At 44.3% G+C, this 24,458-nt stretch overlaps 1 protein-coding gene across 2 annotated transcripts in view; it reads left to right on the forward strand.

The window, feature by feature from the left end:
• LOC144823927 (synaptotagmin-5-like) overlaps positions 1 to 24,458 on the forward strand; it is a 423,013-nt gene that overhangs the window by 99,967 nt on the left and 298,588 nt on the right. The gene's annotated exons all lie outside the window — the stretch shown is intronic.

Consider the following 24,458-nt stretch of genomic DNA (forward strand, 5'->3'; position numbering starts at 1 on the left):
ATCCCAGCAATACCCTTACCTGGCGATACAACAAATGGGATAGAACTTACAATGTACCCCCTCTCTCTTCCCTTTGCAGTTGGGACCCCACTATACCCTTCTGTCTAAAGCTGGCTCATGAGGCATTAATTCCTCCATTGATAAGTATGTATTTGCATTCCTTTATCCCTGGCTATTCACATCCCCCATGCATTACCTACTCTGAGTGTGTGACTATGTGTGTCTGAAGATATTCTTCATATTCCTTCACCATTCATGCTAGATCCCTTACTGCATACCGATATATCTGTGTGTGTGTCTCTTTTCCCTTACAGGTGACCTAGAGTCAAGCGCATTCTGGGATCGGCGCAATTATTAATCAGGTTTTCTTATCTTGCAGGCATACTACATTATTAGTGTGGTAGCATAAAAGTGTTGTAATTATTAATTGTATTTACACACATAGTCTCTTTTTTCACTTTTTTGTATATACACCTTTTCTACCTTTGTGGAGAAAACACTAGTGAGTGACAGGGGGATCTCCCCTAAGGTCCTGACGAAGAGGCCTTGCGCCTCGAAACATGTTGACCCACATAGGAGAGAGAGCCCATTAATTAGCTCCATCTCTCCGCTTCACTTTTCTTTTAACAATAACAGCCAGTGTTTAATAAAATTTCTTTTTTCCACTAGGCCAGGTATTTTTTAACAACTCACTAATATATCACTCCTGACCCCACTGACACTCACTCCAAACACATAGCACTTCCATCTAAAGGTGCTCCGGCGTATCCGCCTGTCGCAGCACTGCCCCGCCCCGCAGCGGGACGGGAAGACCCCGATGATGAAGCATGACACCAAGGGCCCTTTTGGTGTGTGAGGGGTATTTTAACAAAGAAGGTGTATTCCAATGACATCCGGATATACACCCACCCAATGTGAGGTGGCCCTTGTTTGATTGACCTGAATCCCTGTTAAGAGGAGGACGTGCCCACCTCGGTGCCCAACGGCACCACCTCTTCACTCCCCCTTTTGATTTCCTAGATTCTTCATATGACCTTAATGCTCCACATGTCCTGCACAGAGCCTGTATGGTGCAAGGGCACAGACTTTGGATGGAGAGGTAGATGAAGTTGGGCCCAGTCAAAGTCCAGCGAAGTCCAGAGTGTCCAGCCGGTCGAAGGTCAGTGGTTTCTTGTTCAGAATCTTGTCCATATCAAATCTAAGGTCCTACAGCCAGGTAAGGCTTATGTACCCATGGTAGAGGGTTGGACAGATTCAGGGGACCCTCCTAGGGGAGGTTACTCCCATGTCCTTTGTCCAGTTTCACACCAGAGGAGGAGCCAACAGCTCCCAGAACTGGTTTGAGCTGGACTATGCACAAGAACACCAAGCGTGCCTCAGATGCAGACTTTCAGGCACTTTGGAAGTGCACCCACCCAGCCCCAATACACTAAATCCTGTCTGGGAGGTATTCACACCTACCTGTGACAGGATGCCTATTGACCTGCCTTCCCCTGCTCGAGCTTGGCTCAGCAGCAGGAGGGCAGAAATGTGTCTCTTGCCGGCAGCAACCACTTTGTGTTGCCCAGGTTGAGAAGGCTGGCACCGGAAAGACCACTGACCCATGAAGCTCGCTTCAGAAGGGTGTAATTATACCTCCCACACCGGTTACCTGTGTGTAGGTATGATTTCAAGGTGTTTGATACCAAACACAACATGTTTTGTTTCAGCAGATAGCATTTACTTCGAGGTTATGATGCACCTCTACCTATAGGTCTGGCTGCGTCACAGACAACCCGAGAGAATGGTCTCCGAAGGCTGCAGAGGGGCCCTGCTCGTGCAGGGGCACCCTCTCACGTAAAACCCAGCACCCTGCCTTCAGGATTGGTAAGGCCTGCTATAGGGGTGACCTATAAGTTTTAAGTGTAGTGACCTTATAGATATAGTGAACTTATATCTAAAGTAAGTGGTGCAAGCACCAGCTCACACAGGCTGCAATGGCAGACCTGTAGTTCCAATTTGCATGGCCTCTCATGGGTGGCATAATACATGCTTCATCCCATGGGAGGCCACTGGGGGTACCTATGCCTTGGGTACATGGGTACCATATACTAGAGACTTATAAGGGTACCACGGTATCCTATCTGGAGTGTACCACAGTACATAGCATAACATTTTAAGGAGAAAGCAGATAGACTGGAATCCTGATTAGCAGGATCCCAGTTAGACTAGTCAAAAACAGTGTGAAATCAAGCAAAAAGTGGGGGTAACCATATGAAGCAGATCATACTTTCCACCACCTCTCTGTTGAGAGTTCATCAACCTCATTAGCATGGGGTCCTTGCCTGTCTCTGTCTTAATCTCGTCAATGGTGAGGGCTCTGGAGCATGCCCGCTAGGACACCATTTCGACATATTCTTCTGTTTTGAGCTCATGATCACGATCTTCCTCTGCTTGATCTGGTAGGTGTTGAGATAGGAAATCTGTGGGTTTCTTGGCCCCGGGCCGATAGACCAGTTCCATCTGATAGTTTTGTAACTGAATAGCCTAGAGTTCGATTCTCATTGCGGGGTGTGGTGCTGTGCCTCTGAACAAAGGAACTAGTGCCTGGTGGTCAGTTACAACCCTGAAAGGGTGACCGCTGACATAAAGGTGAACATTATTGAAGACCCACTTAATTGCTAGCGCCTCCCTTTCGATTTGGGAGTAGGGGGCTTCCATTGGTGTGAGGGCTTTGCACGCGAAGGCGAGAGGCACCCATTGACCTGGTTCTGTTTCTTGCATTAGGAGCACCCCAAGTCCAACAGGACCGGCATCTACCAGCAGCACGGTCATTTGAGTAGCATCGAAGTATGCCATGGTGGTCTTCCCTAACAGTGCTGCTTTAATCTTTTGAAAAGCGTCTTCTTCTTCCTTGCCCCCTCTCCAGGTAGTGTTCTTCTTTGTCTGGGCTTGCAGAGGTTCTGCCAGGGTGGCTAGGTTCGTTATGAATCGCCCGCAGTACATGGCCATCCCTAGAAAACTTCGGGTCTCTGAAGCAGTGGTTGGTGCAGTGGCTTGCTGTATGGCCTGAGATTTTCGCGGGTCGACTCGGATTCCCTCTTTGCTGAATACATAGCCAAAGAATTCAATTAACTTTTGAAAGAACAAGCCTTTTTCTCTGTGGAGGGTCACACCATGCTCAGCAAGGCGTTGAAGGGTAGCCCAAAGATGGCGGTGGTGTTCCCCTATGGTCGCCGAGTGTATTAAAATGTTGTTACTGACAGTCAATACTCCTTGAAGTCCTGAGAGTATCTCTGACAGCATTCTGGAATATCTCATCTGCCAATGAAATCCCAAAGTTCAATCTTTTGTAGTGGCGTAGGCCGATATGGGTCGAGAAGGTCATGAGGTACCGACTCTCTTCGTCTAGCTTCAACTGATGATATCCTGCGTTGGGGTCCAGCTTGGAGAACCAACGAGCCTGGTTCAGATCGGCTATGATGTTGGTGTCTGGTGCCTTTTTCGCTTGATTGCCTTGTTGGGCAGGCCCATGTCTATGCATAACCTGATCTTTTTGAGTTGCTTTGGTTTTTTCTGCTATCACCATCGGGAATACCCAGGGTGTCGGACCAGTAACCTTTTTGATCACTCCTTCTTGTTCTAGACCATGGAGTTCTTGTGCAACTAGTGGGTGCTGGTGGAAGGGTATGCATCTGTGCCGCAATGCAACTGGTTTCACTGCCTTTTCTATGTGCAGTGAGACTGGTGGTCTTTTCATGCTTCCTAGTTCTTTGAAGATCTGCGGGAAGAGTTCCGATACTTCTGTCTGCAGAGCTTTAACTGCGTGGGTGAACGTGACAAGGCCAAGGTCCTCGGCTGTGTGACTTTCCACTAGGAGGTCAGCCCCTCTGTTCACCACATGGAAATTTGTTGTAAGCTCGCTGCTTTCTGACTTCACCTGCACTGTCATCCTGCCCCTAAGGGGTAGAGGGAGGTTGGCTGCCATACGTGAAAATTGTTACATGTGACATGGTCTTGGTTTCAGTTGCTTGTACTGTTGGCTCCCCATCACATTCACAGACGCTCCAGTGTCGATCAGCGCAGTGACTTTGGATCCAGCAATTTCAATGGCATATGTGGGCTGTGGGTGTCCCTTCTGCTTAAGATTACTGGCGAATGAGATGAGGTAGCATCGTCTGTGGATGAGTTCTCTAGTTAAAGCCTCTGCATTTTTGTTGTTTTGCGTTTTCTGGTTTTTCAAGAGACAGAAGCCTGACTGCCTTTAACGGTGGTCTTCTTCCACGAGCTCCTCTACTTCTTGGGCCCCCTCTGCACGCGATGGTGACATTATTGAGATTGCCACACTTCGAGCACGTTCGCGCCTGCACCTGGCATTCTGCCTGAGGGTGTTCCTCTTTCCTGCAGTACCCGCAGCGTGCTCCTTGTGCGCTTTTGCTTGGCCACCGCCATCGGGCTCCTCTCTTCTGTGTGTATACTGTGTCTGCTCGTCCCCTCTTGATGGCTGCTGGTCTTTCTGACTGTTGGATGATGATGTCCATCGCCATCGCTCTGGCGTCCGACAGGTCATGCGACTGTGCCATGATGAAAATGTCTTCGAGAGTGATTCCTGGCTGTCGGAGGATGAGGGTCCAGAGATTTTTGTTTCGGCATCCCTGGATGATTTGTGCTCTGACCTCCTTGTTTTGGTCATTGGCCGTGCACGTGCAGGCCAGTGCTCGTAGTCTCGCGTGGAATGCATCCATTCACTCTCCTTCCTTCTGGCGCGCTTGGCGGAGTTTGAATAGTTTATAATCGGCGTTTAGTTGAGGGTCGAAGGGTGTGTTCAGGTCCCTGACCACCATGTTGTAATCATTGGGCGGCCCTATGTTTGGTAGATGAGCAAAAAATGTGTATCTTTCTTCTCCCGCAAAGTGTAGCAGTAGGGACCGTTTGACTGTGATGTCCGTTTCTTGCGTTGCTGTGAAGTAATTATCTAGGCGACTGATCCAGATGGTCCACCCGAAGGACACAGTGGCTGGGTCTATCGGCTCTCTGAATGGGGGTAGTGCATTGATTTAAGTGTGTTGCGTGGTAGGTTGAACGAGCTGGTGCCCTGCTTGTTGCGCTGGCAGTGAATGCTGTGACGCTGCTTGTGCCGGTTGGCCAATCATGGTCTCTGGCGTGTGGTGGTGTGCAGTGGTTGTATGCACACCGTGTGCTTAGCAATGGGGCTTTCTTCTGTGGTGTGTCTTTAATTTCTGGCTCTCCCTCTTGTTTTCTTTTCCTTCCTTTATTCTTTTTTTCTCTTGTTTCCTTTCTCTTGTCTGCACCGGTAGGAGGCTGGCTTCTATTCCCAGCTTTGTGCTCGTGGGGGGTGTGCAGTTCTGTAGGCTAGCATTGAGGGTATGATACTTTCCTGGCCTGGAACGTGTTAGCACTTGGCCGTGTTGGTGGAGACCGGCAGGTGGTAATCTGCGCATGCGCACGTTGGTCCGGCATGCTACGAGACGTGCCGTGAAAGTCTTTGCTGATGGAGACTTTGGCTTGCCAGTCTGCTGCCGTGAGGGCGCGGGCCAGGTGAGGAGGCAGACAGGGGAACAATATCTTTGTTACTGCAGCGACTGCGCGCTCTGCTGGTTCACTGCTGGCTGTGGTGGTGTTTCGAAGCTTTCTGCTCGCTTGTTGCCGGTCTGCGCCCCTGCAATGGTCCAGTGCACAGCAGGGACGGTGCCTCCTGCTTCGAGCTGCTTCTGGTTTGGGGTGTCCGTAAGTAGAGGAAAGGGACGTGGGTGGATGAATCTGGGCTGTGAATGAGGCCCACCCTTGTCACCAGTGTCATGGACCTACACTGGACTCATGAGGAATAGGGGCAAGAGCTCACAAAAACACATGACTACACAGTATGAAGGTATGGGCCGAAAGTCTTGAGTGACCTCCGCATGTTTATTTAAGCTCTCTGGCCACGCCTGGCCAGAGAGTGATACAATGTATAGAAGCCCTTCCTGGTCAGCACTTGGGTCCTGCTTGTGCAGTGTCTAGACCGCCACCTCTGTCACTCCCACAGCAGAAATTATGTTTTCATGAATTTAGACACTATCATTTTATAAATGATCTGAGGGTGTCATGGAAGGTTACTGGTATCTGTATAACAGCATAGTAGTTTTATGAAAGTGAATATTGTCTACAGAGTTACTGACCTAATGTGTTAATTTATGTACTTTAGAACAAACTATTAACGGGGGAGCATATTGAATTTTGTAAAGTCTGAATACATTAGCTGATTGCCAGAGATTGCGTTTTTGACAGGGCATCCGATAAAGAAAGCGCCTAGTTCGGGAGCTCTACCTCGATAGGAGATAATCAGCCCGCAGCCACACCAATGGAACACCTGCAGATAGCCTGAACACCCAATCAAACTGCTGATCATCTGGAGTACCACAGGCACGTACATTCTACAAAAAAACACACAGTTTCCAGCTGGACACCCAAAAGGAGGGTGGCCTGAACCCTTATTTTCTATGCCCTCAGAGGGAAATGCAAGAGGAGCGATGAGATGCAGCAGGAACAAAATGGCGCCTGCCTGCATGCTGGACATAAACGTTCTGATGCACATGGGCCCATTCAGGATTGCCTATTCTAGTTCAGCTCTCCAATATGTGCAGGCAGGACATCTCCTTTTTTCGCCCTGTGACACATTATGGCTCTCACCTACTGCCTAATCTAGATATAGCATTCTATCTTGCATCCCCTTGCTGTCAAACTATTGCAACTACTGTTCCAAACGTTGTGCAGTCACGTGGCTCTACGTAAGAAGGGAAGCAATGCCTACCCAGCAGCTATAGTGGAGTGCGAACATGTGCGGTAGTGACACTCTGACCTAATGTTCTAGCATATTGCTGCCTCGGCTCCACATATCAAAATTATCAAGTTGTTCTATGGCCTCAAGAGCAATGAACCATCTATCACAATACACTTTGCACAAACTTGCCCTCTCCTCAACCAGTTTTGAGCTCTACCACAAGCTATGCTTCCTCCACCAAAGGACTCTGAGATGTACCCTGATGCACTGATACCTTACTTAGTGGATCATAACTGAGAAGAATACTTTCTTACTATTATCAAATCTAGTATCCATCAAACATAGTAAGTTTTTTTTTTAATCTGCTGTGTTGAAATATCACAGTATGGCAATGTTTTCGATTAACCTGCATGTACACTATACTAGGGTGCAACCCTTGACGGAACATAGCTGTTCTGAAGAATAAAGATTACAAAGGAAAAAAAAGAGAAAAGTACACAAGTTTGGGCATAAGAGAACAGAATCAGAACCACCAATCCCAAACTATCCAACTAATGGTTAATCAGACTCTAGTAGCAACTTGGATCCGATCTTGCAAACTTGAGCTTATCACACAAGTTGAAAGAAAGCACTAAAACGAACATAGAGGGCTTACTGTAATCTGAAACGTTGGGTCTAAGGAAGGATGTGAAAACATTTTTTTTAAATTGAAGAGGTTGCGTGAAAAATAAGTAGAGTAGAGGATGTCTAAGGTAAGCAATTGAAGAAATATGAACATCTTGACTATGAAAATTGTAGTCCTGGAAAGAGAGCACAGCTATTTGAAATACAGAAATAGAAGGGGTAATTAAAGAAAGTTCTACAGATCCTTGGCAGGTAATCCTGATACATTCATACCAAAAGGATCTCAGAATTTATAAGGAGAATAAAAAGCAGCAAAAATTAGCATCTTGCTGGACTAAGCAAAATACACAGTCGCCGCCTGCAGGAAAGGTTCTTGGCCTTAACAGGAAACATAAGATCATTGATCATCCCCTTCTCTTTTGTGTGTCAATCTAGATGAGAATTACTCAAGCAGGAAAAACAACTGTTTTCAATGAACTAACAGACCTCCAAATTTTAGTTAGCAACTTGTCTCACTCTAAAGTGGATCTCTGATACTTGAAGGAATTACTCTATTTCCTATGTTGTATTTCTCCATTTTAGGGCCTGATTACGGGTTTGGCACAGTTGCGCCGGCTCTCCACTGGCACGGCTGCACCCTATAGCTGTGCAAGGACCGCCAACCTGATTAAGAGTTCAACTCGTGCAGGCAGGTGGTCCTTTTTAGGTCGAGCTGGCGTTGGAGCGCGAAGCGCTCCCACCAGCGAGTTCTATAGTCGCCGTGTTCACTGGCAAGGGAGTCTAGAGCTGTGCACGAGCCGCTACTGGCCTGTGCACGAGCCGACTCAGCTCTGTGGACGCGCACGTCTCCGGAAGACGTGCTGCGCCCGAGCCGCCTCCCGCTTGTTCTTTCAGCAAATATTCTCGGAGCCGTAGGGCAAAGTTACCGAACAGCACAACGGGTAGGCTTTTTACATTTATGAAGACAGTATGATAGGCCTCGTACACACACCTCCCCTTCCAGTGCCATACTAAATGAATCTAGCAGTGTACTGTGTACCCTAGGTATTGTTGGGTACAGAGTATTTGAGATCTTGCTGTTGGCTACGGGCTATTAACGATGAAAGTATTCTCAAGCTTTGTCTGCGCAATTACATATTTTGTGATGATCATCGTGATTTCCTGTTTGGGTTTTTCGGATCCAAGAGAGGTGTTAACAGTCGATAAAGTTGATGTTTATAAAACTGTAATAAAGCGTCCTGTCTCTTTTTTGTGTTAAGCTTTTTTTTGTTTTCTACACATAGTATATATATATATCTATATATATATAGTCCAGGGCAGACAACCAAAGGAAGAAAATAATTTCGCGAAAGGCGTGTATTGTATTGTAGCTGAATGTATATAGTGCTTCTTACCTCTGAGAAAGTGCACTAGAAGAGGGGTAAGCACACTTACAGAGTGCAGTTTCAGAGTGCAGTTTCAGAGTGCAGTTTCAGAGTGCAGATTGAGAGTGCAGATTGAGAGTGCAGATTGTGAGTGCAGATTGTGAGTGCAGATTGTGAGTGCAGAGTGCAGATTCAGAGTGCAGATTCAGAGTGCAGATTCAGAGTGCAGATTCAGAGTGCAGATTGTGAGTGCAGAGTGCAGATTGTGAGTGCAGATTGTGAGTGCAGATTGTGAGTGCAGATTCAGAGTGCAGATTCAGAGTGCAGATTGTGAGTGCAGATTGTGAGTGCAGAGTGCAGATTCAGAGTGCAGATTCAGAGTGCAGATTCAGAGTGCAGATTCAGAGTGCAGATTGTGAGTGCAGAGTGCAGATTCAGAGTGCAGATTCAGAGTGCAGATTCAGAGTGCAGATTGTGAGTGCAGATTGTGAGTGCAGATTGTGAGTGCAGATTCAGAGTGCAGATTGTGAGTGCAGATTCAGAGTGCAGATTCAGAGTGCAGATTCAGAGTGCAGATTCAGAGTGCAGATTCAGAGTGCAGATTGTGAGTGCAGATTCAGAGTGCAGATTCAGAGTGCAGATTCAGAGTGCAGATTCAGAGTGCAGATTCAGAGTGCAGATTCAGAGTGCAGATTGTGAGTGCAGATTGTGAGTGCAGAGTGCAGATTCAGAGTGCAGATTCAGAGTGCAGATTCAGAGTGCAGATTCAGAGTGCAGATTCAGATTCAGAGTGCAGATTCAGAATGCAGAGTGTGAGTGCAGCGTGCAGATTCAGAGTGCAGAGTGTGAGTGCAGCGTGCAGATTCAGAGTGCAGAGTGTGAGTGCAGCGTGCAGATTCAAGATTCAGAGTGCAGAGTGCAGATTTAGAGTGCAGATGCAGAGTGCAGTTAAAATGTTGCTAGGCTAGGGCTTTAAAGACACCCCAAATGTGGAAAAGACTGCTGTTTTTCTTTGGTTTTGTCCAATCTTGTCCAGACGGTCACGCCTAGTATTTTTTTGCAACTATCTTTTCTCCTAAAACATTAATATGCAGGATTGCTGAGGGGTCTCCCCTGTCAGTCCTCGTGGTTGTTTTTTGTGAAGCCCCTGCAAGAAATGGCCATAAAACAATTGGCTGTTTCAGTTGTCTAGAAACACCACAGATTCTGCTTGACCTGGGCGTGCTCCATGACTTGCAAGTGGAACTTCACAGACAACTACATAAAAAAAAGCATTTGCAATGCAATAGGTCTCGCATTTGCGAGAGTTTAACCTATTGGCATTGTAAATGACAATGCCTTTTATTTATGTTTTAAAAACCAACACATAAATAAAAGACATTGCCATTTACAATGCCAATAGCTCAAACTCTAACAACTGCGAGACCTATTGCATTGTAAATGCTTGTTGTCTTTCCCATGGTGGTGCCAGAAAAACACTAGCTGTGATGGGATTGTCAAAAATGTTTCAGTGACGTCCATGCTGTGCTGGAACTCGGGGTGCAAGCAGGAAGGGGGGCTCATGTTGTGCCCCCCAGAATGCATCCCCATGGCTGCATTCCTCCACCGCCAGCCTTTTCATGGCGGTTGACAAAGTCGTAATAATGTCAGCTGGACTGCGCCAATCCTGCTCAGCATGTTACATTAGGCCTCCATTGCGCCAGCGCAAGGGAACAACGGTTCTGTGACACAGGCAGCAGTCCACCGCCGGTACGACTTTGAAAGTCATAATCCGGCAGACGATGGACCGCCACTGCTGCGCCACCGCGAGTGCAGCTGTCAAAGACCGCCACACTCATAATAAGCCCCTTAGTTATCTGTTCCCTTTCCAAAGATCAACAATGTCCTCTACATGACGTATACACTCATTCTGATTTCTCACAGCTCTTTTTTCTTCGATTAATGTCTTGCTTAAATCTGCATACCTGCAGTCTACCAAATTGCTGATATTTGCCAATTAGTGACAGTTCATTCCAGTTACTGCTCACTACATCAGTGATCTTTAACCTGTGATCCACGGACCCCAAGGGGTCCGCAAAGTCTTCTTAGGGAGTCCACAACTGCTTTGAAAATTAAATAATAATACCAATTTAATTAAGTGTATATTAATGAAGAAGAAACATTTACAATTGAACATTTAAAAACGTTCTGTAAATGTGAAGGAATTTGAAATAGAACGCTAAAGTTTAACATAACTAAGATTGATTTGTGGGAGCAGAATATAGTATGGACGATGAGTAGCCTCAATTTAATTTAGAAATGCTTCTACCTTCCTGTTAAAATTATACTTTTGATTTGATGGGTTCCAGTAATGATTAATTGGGGGTCCTTAGAAGTTAAAAGCTTAAGAACCATTGCACCATATTTTTATACTACTCCACAATAAGATGATTATGTAGCTCAAATCCACATTACCTAACATCAACATCAATTTGCACTCTCTTTTACATAATACCCAGTCCACTGACAGCCAAAGACACAGTCTAGTCATTTACTGACACCTGTACACCGTACACCAATTTGTACCCAAAAAGCATATCTTAATGAATGAATTCTCACAAACATACTCCCTACTTTATAAATAAATAAATAAATATGCATATCTTGTGATAAAGAGACAGGTTCAGTTTCTGCCATAGACTAAGGCTTATATAACGACATCACGCTAAGTGTACTTTCTTGTTTCAAATTCAGAAGCCTACAATTTTGTACAATTAAATACTTGAAATATGGTAAAGGCCAATACTAATGTTAGTATAAGATTTTGCCCCTAATGGCAAAATGTAATTTTTGTAGCTTTTGCTATCAAGTGATATGCCAATGTTTTCGATTAACTAGCATGGACGCTTCACTAGGGTGCAAACCTTGTTATTATACTACATTACTTTACTAAGGTTAGTATTAGTTCTCTTTCAGTTGACTGGTTTTGTCTTAGCCATGGCCCCTCAAGGGAGGAGGTTTGAATGAATGAATGAAGTTGGGTTTTCTAGAGCATACAGCTACTCTGAGGATTGTCCCAGCACTAATTTATAAAGTAAGAGAATGCGAAGGGACAGAATTAAACAGTAAAAAGCCAGGATTTAAGTTGTTTTCTGAAAGACCGTTCGTTGTTCATTTGGAATACCTCAGCAGGCATGATGTTTCAAGATTGCAGTCCCAAGCTTACAGGCCCAAGATACCCCCGGCTTTTGGTCTTTGGACCCTTGGGACTTTGGCAAAGTGGCAGAGGGAAGAGCACAAAGATCTTAAGGGAGAGTAGAATTGAATCTTGGAGGACAGATATGCCAGCCCAGGCTGGTGCAAAGCCCTGTCAATAAGAGCCAGGATTTTGAACTAGATCATTTTTTAAATGGGAAGCCAATGTAGGTTCTTCAGATGAGACAAGATCGAGGCTCGCCTGGGTGATTAAAGAGTCAGACGAACTGCTGCATTCTGGACCGTTTGTAATTTCTGTAAATGATATTCTGGCATCCAGCATAAAGGACATTGGCATAGTCCTGTCTTGACACCACGGGGGCCAGAAGAACAGTGATCCTTTCAGGGAGGGAGAGGATTTGTAGGATTTTTGTTTGCAGTCCGCAACAGACCAAAGCATGGGCCAACCACCATGTTAATTTGACTGTGTAGCGTTAGCTGTTTGTCAGTCATCACACCCAGGTTTTACTACTTCTGCCTGGGTATTAGGTGGAGGAGCCTCGTCCTGCCAGTGGACTTGTAGGTTAAAAATAAAATTCTGCTCAAAGTTGAGAATCTCAGTTTTAACCGTGCTGCATTTCAGTTGATTAAGACCCATACACTGAAAAACTGCTGATAAGCAGGATTTGATGTCATCAGGGTCGATTGGCTCTTCCTTCTTAAAAGAGAAGAGTAACTGGGCGTTGTCAGCATAGGAGACTATTTTGGCTTTGAAAGACTCAACTAGTGTAGTCAAACAAGTCATGTAGATGTTAAAGTTAGTTGGGCTGAAAGCTGAGTCCTGGGCCACTCCTACCTAGACACTTCTCCTACTAGATGAGAAAGGTGGCAGCAGACCTCTTGGGATATATCCTCGAGGAAGGATCCCAACCACTTTAGCGAGGTGCATACATGATACAAATGTCATGAAGACAAGCAAGCCGTCTAGAGTGTGGTACAATATCAAAAGTGGCAGAGAGGTCTAACAAGAGGAAGGATGCTTTAGCAACAGTATCTAAAGTGCATTTGAGCTTTTCAGACACTACCAGGACCAAGGTTTCAGTGCTAAGTTTATGTCTGAACCCTGGTTGGCTATTGTGGAGGAGCTTATTGGATCCTAGGTAGTTAGAAAACTCCAGATGGGTAAACTTCTCCACAGTTTTAGACGCAATTAGCATTAGGGAGATGGGTCCGTAGTTACTTGGAATCTTGAGGTCAGCATTGTTTTTCTTAAAAGAGACAGAATGTTTTCCTGTTTCTAGGTAGAGGGCACAACTCCTGAAGGCAATGATCTATTAAGAATAGGGTTCAATACAGAATTGATGACATCAACTCCCTTTGCAAAGACACCTGGGGGTCAGGGGTCAGAGGGAGAGCCTGATCTAATATTAGGAATAGCAAGCCTCCAATCCTCTATCGAAATTGGAACAATGGAGGAGAGTATGCAGTTGATGGCATCAGGAGAGGGAAAGCAGATGTCTGGTGGTGTGTGGTTAAACTGGTTTGAATGTCTGCAAATTCTTTCTTAAAGAAGAGTGCTCATTTTTCACATCACTTGGCCAATGGATCTATGCTGTGATGACATAGTGTGGGATCGTGGAATTTATTTACAATCTTGAATATCTCAGTTGACTTGTCTGCCTTCTCGATCTTTCCCTCATAGAAAATGTTCTTTGTAGAATTGATTAGGTTAGTGTAGGTTTTGAGTGCTAACTTGTATTTAATTTGATCTCCCAACCTAAACTGCCTCAGCCAGGTTATTTCGGCTTTCTTGCAGATTTGTTGTGCCCGTCTGTGAGGTTAATTAAACCCAGTGCAGGAAGGTTTTACCCTGCCAGACATGTGTCTTTGAAGGGGGACTAGCAGTTCCACCGAGGAACAAACCCAGTTGTCAGAGACCTGAATGTCTGAATCTAGTGGGCTGGACCAGTTAGGGGCCATGTTTTTCAAAGTTGTTAACAGACTGTCCTGAGAAATCCTGGAGAAGGGACCAGGTCTATCAATGCGGGTGAAAGTTTTCTGACTTGTGAAATTACATCCCATCCAAAGTGTATTAGATAATGATGAGTCCATGGGAGAGGAATGGGGTCAATCATGCTTAGATTTTTATTGGAAAAAATCAGGTCAATAGTGTGTCCACCGGTTTGTGTTTAGTAAATGACTGATTGCAAGAAACCAAGAAGGGCCATGATATTGAGGAGACTCAGAGTTTCCCTATCAGAGTGGGAATCCTAGTGTATATTAAAATCCCAGAGAATAACACAAAAAGAGAAGTGTACTAAGACCTGCGAAGCTGCTTCATCGAGGGAGATAAGAAAAAGGCCATCCGGCTGTTGGGGACAATAAATCAATAAGCCTCTGAGTGACTGTTGGGCATTAAGAGTTAGGCAGAAGCCTAGGGCTTCTGCCTTTACTAGGTCATTGACCATTAAAGTAGTGAATATATATGTCCATAAAGATCATGGCTAAGCCTGCACCTTGGCCAGAGGTACGGTCAAGATTCTGAATCTTGTACCCTACTGGAATAGCGGTTTCCAAGAGAGAGTTAGAGGAAGTTAACATCCAGTTTTCAATTATAAAATGGACGTCAAGTCTCTCATCACGAAGCAGGTCATGAATGCAGACTGTATGCTTTGGCAGAGACTGTACGTTTACAAGAAGGCTTGGTCTCCAAAGTGGTTGCTACTTGTTTTTTCCTTTAGTCTTCTCTCTTTACTTCCACTTTGTACAGTTCAGTTAGAAGCCTCACAGGCAGATATCTCTAAACTTTGATTCAGTGGGAGAAATCATTATGCAATGTGACACAAGGTTAAGAAATTTCTATAGAGTGGGTAATGCTCTTGGCCTGGTCCATACTCTATGGGGGGTTTGATCAATTGATGTAATTTAAGTGATGGACAGTAATTTTCCGAAGATCTAACACTAAATAAAGGGATTTTAACCACCTAGATAAAAGGAAGAACATCTCTGACTACTGCCACAAACGTAGAGGTGACATTATCCCATTAAAGGATACCAAAATTGTATGCTGCAGATCTAATAGATCCAAGACTTGACTTGTTTACCGGAAAACAAAAAGAACATATTCTGGTTGTTAATAAAATGCATGATAATGAAGGAAGATAGCTTATCACTGAACTAAGAATGAGGTAGACTTCTACATGATAAATCTCTATGCTCAACAAGGGATGAACCTGGGTTCTGGATTTCCCTAAAAAAGAAGATACCTGAGATAACTAACATGTCTGGTATAGTAAGTATTAGGTGGTGATTTTAATCTGCCCTGGGATATAATTTCTCTGTGACACCAGGAAAGTGACCTTTAGAGGAGTAATGATCAGCCTCATGGCCATCAAAAACAAGAATATAAACCTAAAACTAGATGCCCTTGATAGAGAAATCAAATCAGGATCTTTAAATGCACAGATATATCTGAATCCTGAGAGTAGGGATGGACAGGTTTTTCAAAAACCCTTCCCACAAGAACTGCAGAATCTTTAAAAAGTGCACAAATTTATGGAAACTTGTGCCTCTGCAACCAAAAGATATTTTGGAAGTTGATTCAAATTTCCCTGAAGGAAGAATTGTTCCTAAGGACTTTTCCAAGGACTTCAAGAGAGGCAACCAGGAGGTCCCTGACCAGAATAGAACAATCCCTACCACTTCCTCAACCTATCACCTGATCCTTTTCAATAACCTAAGAATTAAATGATGAAAAAGGGGGAATGCATACAGGAGTTCTTGTGACAATCATGTTGAAAGGGCACCCAACCCGCAAGCTTCCTCTTGATGATACTGGAAGTTCTAAATCTTTTTCAAATCTTTTGAAAAACCAAAAGTGACAATTCCATCTCCTGGGAGGGAGAGAATAGTCTGCTGAGATGATTTACAGCAATATTGTCCACCCCTCATGTATGTCACTTTCAAGGACAACAGGAAAATCTCTGCTGAGTAACTCAACTGAAATGCTACTGAACCCAGAGGTTTCGTGGGAGTCCCATTTCTTTGGTTCACATATGAAACTGTCACCAAGTTACCTGACCTCACGAGTAGATGTGTTTACTTGCATCTAATTTTGGAACTGTTTCATCACTCTGAATACTGCTCACATCTTTCCAGTTGGAAGAACAGAGGTACTTTACAAAAGAGCAGCACCATTCAATCAATAGACTCCAGCAACTAGCTCCCCATCCAAAAAATGTACACCTGTTCTTATTATGCAGGATCTCCTGATGCAAAGGGAGCCCCCTTCTCAACATTCTGTGAATTTAGCCACCATTGCAGAGTTTGTTTGCCCTGGTGTACTACTGGAATCAGGGTTTTTAATTCCTGAACCGTAAGTGAATAACATTTGTGAAGATAAAAAAGAACTGGATGCAGATGTAAGTGAGCCCATGGAACCAAGGACATACATGATGCCATGTGTCCCTAAAGCCACAACCATATTCGAGCTAGTGTTGAGATACTTATTTCACTCATTCTAGAAAGAAGACCATTTTAAATTCTATATTAAAACTCACTCCAATTATAACTAAATATTTTAAGTATTGATCTGGCATTTGCTCCAACAAATCGGAAAACCTTGAAGATCGAGGAAATTCTGAATCACTTCCAGGGCTTCACTGACTTGAGTTTCTGACAGAGCATGAAGAAGACAAATTTTCAGGGATGGATACATGCTCTAGCGTTATAGATGTAGAAGAGCCACTAGGAGCTACCATCTTTGTGAAGACTTAAGGAGCAGTTTTGAGCCAAAAAAATTGACTTCCAACTGGAAATGTAGGGTGTGACCGACAACGCTCAAGTATATTTGCTGACCTAGTTCTAGGGGAATGTGGAAGTACGCATCCATTAAGTCTACTCCATGGAACTGCATGTCTGAATTAATGGAATAATCTTTTCAAGGGTCTCAATTTTGAATAGCAGTCTCTAGAAATATGACTAGAAATATGAAAGAATACATGTTTGCTTCTTGTTCCTGCCTTTGGAACAGCTGGAATTATCACATTCTTTGTCTGTAAGTTCTGCCTTTCTGAAATGCCAAAATCTTTCACAGATTTTTTGGCTAGAGGGTGATCTTGAAACTCAACTTTGTAGAGGTCGATGTGAATTACATTTTGTACCCTCTTTAATCACCTGAAGCATACATATGTCTGAAGTGGATTTGTTTCGATTTGCCAGAAATAAACTGCATCTGAACCCCAACTAACAGTGTTAGAAGAATCTTGGTATAATCAAGATTGAGATGTGAATGTATGTTTCTGCTGATTCGGATTATTTCCTTGTTTAAGGAATTGAGTTTTCTTTTACCTTAACATCTGCGTGAAGGACTTCCAAAAAGTACTAAAAATTATTGTCTGTTGTCGTTGGGAAATGTTTCTTCCCTGTGAAAAGACATTGCAATTTCTCTTCAAATTCGAAACCGAATAATCAGACTACCTGAAAAAGCATGTAATACTGCAGCATTTTTGGCTAGCTAAAATCACTTCACCTTCTGTCAAGGCTGAAGGTCTCTCAGCACTGAACAAGACATCAGACAAGACTACTATTTGTCTATCCATTCCTTCAAGAAGCACAGGACACGCTGACCCCTCTGAGTTGATTTGAAGAAAATCCTTAAATCGGCGATTAAGTAGTGAATGCCCCATATATTCTGGCTTTAGCACTAGGAGAGAATCTACATAGGATTTCCGCAAATAAGTGTTACATTTTTTAGCTTTTGGATGTTTAATAATAGCATTCCCTGTCATAGATATTCTGCCCAGCAAAACCATACCAACAGAGTCCATCAGCTTAGCTTCTATTTCTCCCATCAGATGTCACTGTGCCAGGAACCCGGGCAAACTGATTTTATCAGGGTTCTTCCATTTCCTAAGTATCATGTCCAATACATGAGGGCCAATTAGAAGGTTCAAACTTTGAGGGTCTTTGGAATTGTAACAGCAAAGTTTCTGTAGGAGTCTCAGGAGCACCAGGAGAAGGAAACCCAATATTTTGATGAATACGAAACAAGCATCTTTTCCAATATATTTCCCTTTCTCTTGTTCACAGATAATTTCTCCATTTAGGGAGAGCTGTAGATATAGATGGTATTGGGAATAGGCAACCAACGGTTTTATCTGGTTCCACCCAATTAAACATCAGCAGCCCTAGTAATGATACAGTGAACACTGAAACCCTCACCCGGGAGTTGATTGTGATTTCTACTGCAAATTCAGGGGGGCGTCCTGATACAGCAACCCTGCTCACCATGCCCGCCATGCAACCAACAAAAGGGGCAAGGTGAGTCAGGTACATGCTACCCCCACCCCCCAGTAAAATCATTTCATGAATCAAAATTAACTAACGAGGATTTGGTCAATTACATTAAGGACTTTGATAATATTTGCCTTCAAGAAACATGGCACCAGGCTGATATTTTGTTGGGCGATTATTGTTCTTTTTTTCCCATCCATGCAATACTATCACCGGCTGGGAGGGCGAAAGGAGGGCTTGTGACTTTAATCTCAGGTAATTATGGGTACATACAAACCCATGTTGTAAAGACCTCACCTTGTTATCAGCTAATCCTCATTTCCAACGTATGCCTGGCTAAGTTACTGCTAGTTAACTGGTATTACAATATCTTTGACCAGAACAGCACCTCTGTGATTGAAGACCTACAGGGGCTGATTAACAATATTGCGGGGAAGTGGCAGCCCTTGTGTATCCTTTGGGTGGGGGACTTTAATTGCACAATTTTTTCTTTTAGCTACAGTGGAGTCTGTGGGCTGTTAGATACAGAGGGTCAGCTGCAGCCACATTTTATCCATACTCCACAGGGTGAGGCCTTGAACTCTTTTATTATTGACAATTACCTGGGCCTTATTAATACAAACAATTTGGTCTGCAGCTCCATACCCCAGTGTCCCACCTATTTTGGAGGAGGCGAATGAGGCAAATGGATTTTACGTGTATTACTAGGAAGTACAACCCGCTTGTTGGTGACTTTGAGGTAGCACCAAACACTGCAAGTGACCATAACCCTCTAACTGTACTTTTCCGTATAATAGCTAGGGTTGGGAAAATTGATGGACCCCTTATTGATTCCAATCAAAATAAAGGAATGAGACTAAGATGGGGTAAAATTGATCCCACTCAATTTTAAGTAAAAACTGTCACTTCAGATTTAAATCTCATTATGAGCTGTCTCCACGCGGACTCTCTTCCTGATGAGGTGGTTCATGACTTTGAACTGATATGTGTAGATGTGGCAAAAGATCATTTCGAAGAGGGGAATCTCAGGAGGTGCATTGGTTTAATGCTGAGTGTTCCAGAGCGCATAAAAATCTAAAAATTGCCCTCCTGCCAATCCCCGAGACGGAACAATAATAAAAAATGAAAGGCAGACATACATGCGCACTACTACATTAAGACCAGAGGAATTGAGGACTTTGGCTTGGGAGGATTTGGAGAGAGCGAGTGCCCTGAAAGACTCTAAGAGTGTCTGGAACATATTTATTCACCCCCTAATCAAGGACAAGCCTAAACCCTTGGATTCCCTGATCCTGGGGGCAACCTGGGAATCCCACTTCTCAGCAATATTTAACCCAAAAGACGCCTCAATAGTTGAAGGAAGTAGGGACCCGGCCTTTGACCTCACCTTTCCCGCACAATTATGCTCATCAAACACAGTGGCAGAGACCGAGGAGGCCCTAGCTAGGGGAATTAGCATGAAAGCCCCTGGGCCTGATGGGGCCCCTTTGGATTTGTTTAAAAGAAACCCCAAATTATGGGCACCCTTGCTCACTAATGTCTTTAAAGCTGTAGTGATTGGCCCCATTCCATTATCCTGGAAGGAGGCAATTGTGGTTCCAGTAGATAAGAAAGTAAGTAACAGGAGTGACCCTGCATGTTATAGGCCAATCTCATTAATTGACGCCACTGCAAAGGTATTGGGGAGGGTTAGCCTTGCGTGTCTTGAAACTTGGGCGAACAGCACAGGGATAGTGTCTAGATTGCAATATGGTTTTAGAAGGGGGATGGGTAGCACAGAATAGTGCCTCAATTTGTCCCACATCATGGGCAAGTTCATGAAGGCCCAGAGGGGTTCTATCCATCTGGCCTTCATGGACTTGTCCAGTGCTTTCGACACAGTAATCAGGACATATTGTGGGAACAAATGGAGCAAATGGGTTGTGAAGAGGCTCTTGTATCCCTCCTTCGCAGACTTCATACCTCTACTATAGTTGCCATACAATATGGCCCTAGGAGGGAGAAGACGGGTCCATTGTCTCCACAGAAGGTGTTCAGCAGGGCTGCATTTTAGCTCCATTCTTGTTTGTACACAAATGGTTTAGAGGTTTTTTTTTGGAGAAGGAACTTGATTTCCCAAAAATTTGAGGCAACGCAATTCCAATGTTATCCAATGCGGATAATACCGTTTTATTGGCTCTGACAGCCAATAGCCTCCAAAAGTCATTGAATGCTTTTACCGATTTTATGGCAGCGTTGGACCTAAAAGTACATTTTATTAAATCTTATGTTATGGTGTGTGGCACTAAAGTAACTAAAACAAGGAGATTTGAGGTTAGGGGTAAGACCATTGACAAGCTGAAAAATGTTACATACTTAGGGAACATTTTTAACGATACTCTGAATTGGGACCACCTCATCACAGATAGGGAACAACACACGAGTCGGGTTGTGGAGGGGTTATTTCGCTTTGCCCGTAAGCTAGGCCATAAACCAGTTACAGAATTAATTAGCCTGTACAAAGCCAAATGTCTTCCTGATGTATTCTATGGGAAGGGGTCTGGGGCTACCATAAAACCCGTCACCTGCAGGTTCTGGAAAATAAATTTATTAAGAGATTGTTGTTGGCCCCAAGTAGTACCCCTACACCCTTTTGTGACCAGGAGCTTTGGTTGGCCTACCTTGAAGATCGAATTGATATCGCTCCATTGCTCTTATGGGCTAAGATTTGGTTATCTGGGGATTCAATGTTCTATAGGGATGTTATCAAAGATTATACTAACTTAGATAGTTAATTCTCCATCCCCAGGCTCCGTTTTGTGAAGGGCAAATTACACGACTTAGGGTTGGGGCACTATTATGACAATCCGGCAAGTATCGATACTAAGGCGAAAGATGTCATAAAAGAGGCATTTTATGCTAGGGTATACATTGATCATGCACAAATGGTAGCATCTGGCCTCTCATGTTTATTCCCTGCTGATCAGAACTGTTATTACACTTTTACCATTAACGTTGAAACGTGATTTTACTTGACTAGGTTTCAATTAAGCACATTGCATTTTCTAGTGGCATTCCCTAAACAATCAGGTTGGGCTCACAGTTAACCACCTTTTTCTTGTGATAACTTGTCAGCTCAGGGCACGTTGCCATTTATTTTGGTCTATCCTCTCTATAAAGAGCAGAGGGGGGCATGTTTAACCCCAATTTTGAAGGAAATACGGCCATGCACTTATATAGGTGCCTTTAATTTTTTACAGTCCTCGTCTACTTCCATTATTTGCATTGCTGTCTCGATTTTTATTTAAGTTGCTATGTCTATAAGAAAACGCTATGAGCTACAGCAATTTAATTAAAACATGTGTTAGTCTTTTCCAAAAATTTATTAAATGGATGAAATCGTATGGGTGACACTAGAGATGCATGTTTGGGGTACTCAATGCTTCTTTTTAAACGTGCTTGAATCCTACATTGTTTTTTTTTATTGATTGTTTTTATCTATGCCTCTGTAACCATGATATGAAAATTCATTTTAGCAACATGTTTTTGTGAACTTTTATGGTTCTTGGAACCGAATAAAGATATTTTGATTGATTGATTGATTCTCCATTTAAACTGTCTAAATCCAATAAAGAATACTCTTCAGACATGCATGCTTGCCCGTTCTGTGACCACATCCTTATTATACATTTTTATTTAAAACAAAAATGGTCCCTGACAATCCTAAGATTCTCCTCCTTATCCTCCTTTTTAGGTCGAGCTCTCTCGACCTATTGCTATTGAGTTGCCTCTGAAGGGAGACAGAGCTGTGCACACGCATGGATTTCACACCGTGGGCGCGCACGCCCAGCCCCCCGGAGCCGTGCACATCTCTTGCTCCAACTGTGCACAGCCAGTCAGCCTTTCAATCGCGCGCATGCACGCACGCACACACGCACGCACACACACACTGCATACACACACGCCCACACACACGCAGGCACACACACGCACGCATGCGCACACACACACACACACACACACACACACACACTCCCCACCACTTACTGGGAATTTTTTGTTGTTGGCTCCTTCATTCCGTCGCATCACCGGATTTCTCTCCTCCTGCTGTCTCCCGGGAACGCCAGCACACGCGCTACATCACCGCGAGCCTGGCTCAGAGGCGGGGCATCTCCCGGAACCTCGCAGGTTCAAAAGAACTTTCCTGCCTATCAAGGCAGAGCCCGCCTCTCTCGCCTGAGTTCGTAATATACGCGCGCGTGCTTGTTGCTGTGCGTTGAACTGGAAGGAGGTTTCCAGAAGAGTTTTCTCGAGGGGGTGGAGACATTTGGCAGTGGAGCTGTAGCCTTAAACTGGTTTTGCATTGCGCCGTGTTTTGGGCTGTTAAACCTCCATGTACGATAATTTGTAAATGCATGGATTTGAAGATTCGGAGGCAGTAAGCAATTTCTGAGATTATATTTTCTGTGGATCTTTTATGCGGGTGTAACGGAGGAGGGGCTAAAAAAGAGAGCATTGTTTAACGAAGCCGTCTGATGAGGAATGCAGTTCAGGTACCTGCGCTAATCAGCCAATAGCATAATATCGTGTCCGGAATAAAATGAAGTGTGGGCCTTCCATGTAAGAGCGTCCGTGCACCCCCTCGTTTACGGCATACATGCTGCACTTCCGTTCTCGTGAGCCGCACGCTCAACGAGCAAGTAGTTTATAGCTGATAGCTGACCCGTATTTAATATTCATCAAAGCCTCGGTGCCTGTATTCACAATTACATTTTCTTCGCGCTCACGTGCGTTTCAAGTGCAGGATTTCAACCAGCCCCCTTGTGTCTTTAGTCAGTGGTAAAGGGAAGGAAGGAGAAGCACTGGGGTGGGAGTGGGCGGGTGGTTTCTGGCGAGGCTGACGTTTTGAGATCCCCAGGTTGGGATTCAAGGTCCTGCCAAGGTCCGTTTTTTGAAGGCGGGCGCACTCCATGTAAATGGGGGGGTCATTCTAAATAAGGGAGGTGGATCGAGTCTCACGAGAACTGTGTAACAACCGCAACCCCAGTAGGAACGAGCTTGTTCAGGATTGTAATGATTATTCTAGAAGGATAGTTGATTTAAATAAACTATTAATAAACATTAGAGGAATATTTTCTCTCATTTCGAGCTTGTATTTTTTCCAAGCCATGACTTTTTCACTTCACACAGACTATTTATATGCTAAACGTAAATAGAATTCTTAGAATAGCATTGTAAAACTTTGGCTATCGCAAACTAAAGCAGAATTCGGCTGTGATTAATTGCCATGAGGAAAAGAGTTACTCTCATGGTCAGCGACTAGCTGCCGCCTCCCCCCCAATCCGGCACCCAACACCCAGGAACGTGGAAACGAGACGTCTTTACTTTTTGGAAGGCGGGCGCTAGTCGCCCGGCCGTATTTATTAAAGTATGAAATTAAAAAAGGTTTAATTGCATAATCAACAATGAATACAAAAATCAGCAGGACATTTAGTTACAATTCTTGGCAACAAGTTTGAGAGCCTGACCTTAACAAAACTCTAATACATGTTGTTTCCTAACTTAGACTAAACATCCTAAACTTGATTTTTGTACATTTCTGGCCATATGGCAGGGTCACTACCGGTGTCAGGTCCTACAAGCTGCGCCTCCCCCCTAGAAGTGCGCATGCACAGTGTTACCCCGGGAATTGCCCGGTCTACGCCCTAAACTCCATTTACCCACTAAAGGAGGGCCCTTACTCTGCGCCGGTGGCGTCATGAGTCCACGCGCGCGGGGTGGCTACCAGCCTAAGGAAAGCGTGAACTACTCCTACCCGCGCTCCTTTGCCTATTACCTTGCCCCTGGAGTTCTGGGAGTGGCCCGCAGGCCCCTCCCCCTGGGCGGGAACCTCCATAGGATGATGCCCGCCCCCTCAGACCTCAAATATGTGCTCACCGATAATGACCTTACCGCATGCCCCATACCTAATAAATACGACGACCTATGGGAAAAAATTCTAAAGGACAGCTACACTGGCTAATAAATAACAGTATCAACGTATAGCTAAAAAAGGGAAAAAGGCCTAAAGACACATGGCATCAAATACAATTTACTTCACACATATTTCGCTAAATAACAGTATCAACGTATAGCTACAAAGGGAAAAAAGGCCTAAAGACACATGGCATCAAATACAGTTTACTTCACACATGTTTCGCTAAGAAGGGGAAAAAATTCCTACGCAAACGCATCACAAAATACCCCAACAGATCCATCTCTAC

This window comes from Lissotriton helveticus, chromosome 3_1, assembly GCF_964261635.1.
Source record: "Lissotriton helveticus chromosome 3_1, aLisHel1.1, whole genome shotgun sequence".
Taxonomy (NCBI): domain Eukaryota; kingdom Metazoa; phylum Chordata; class Amphibia; order Caudata; family Salamandridae; genus Lissotriton; species Lissotriton helveticus.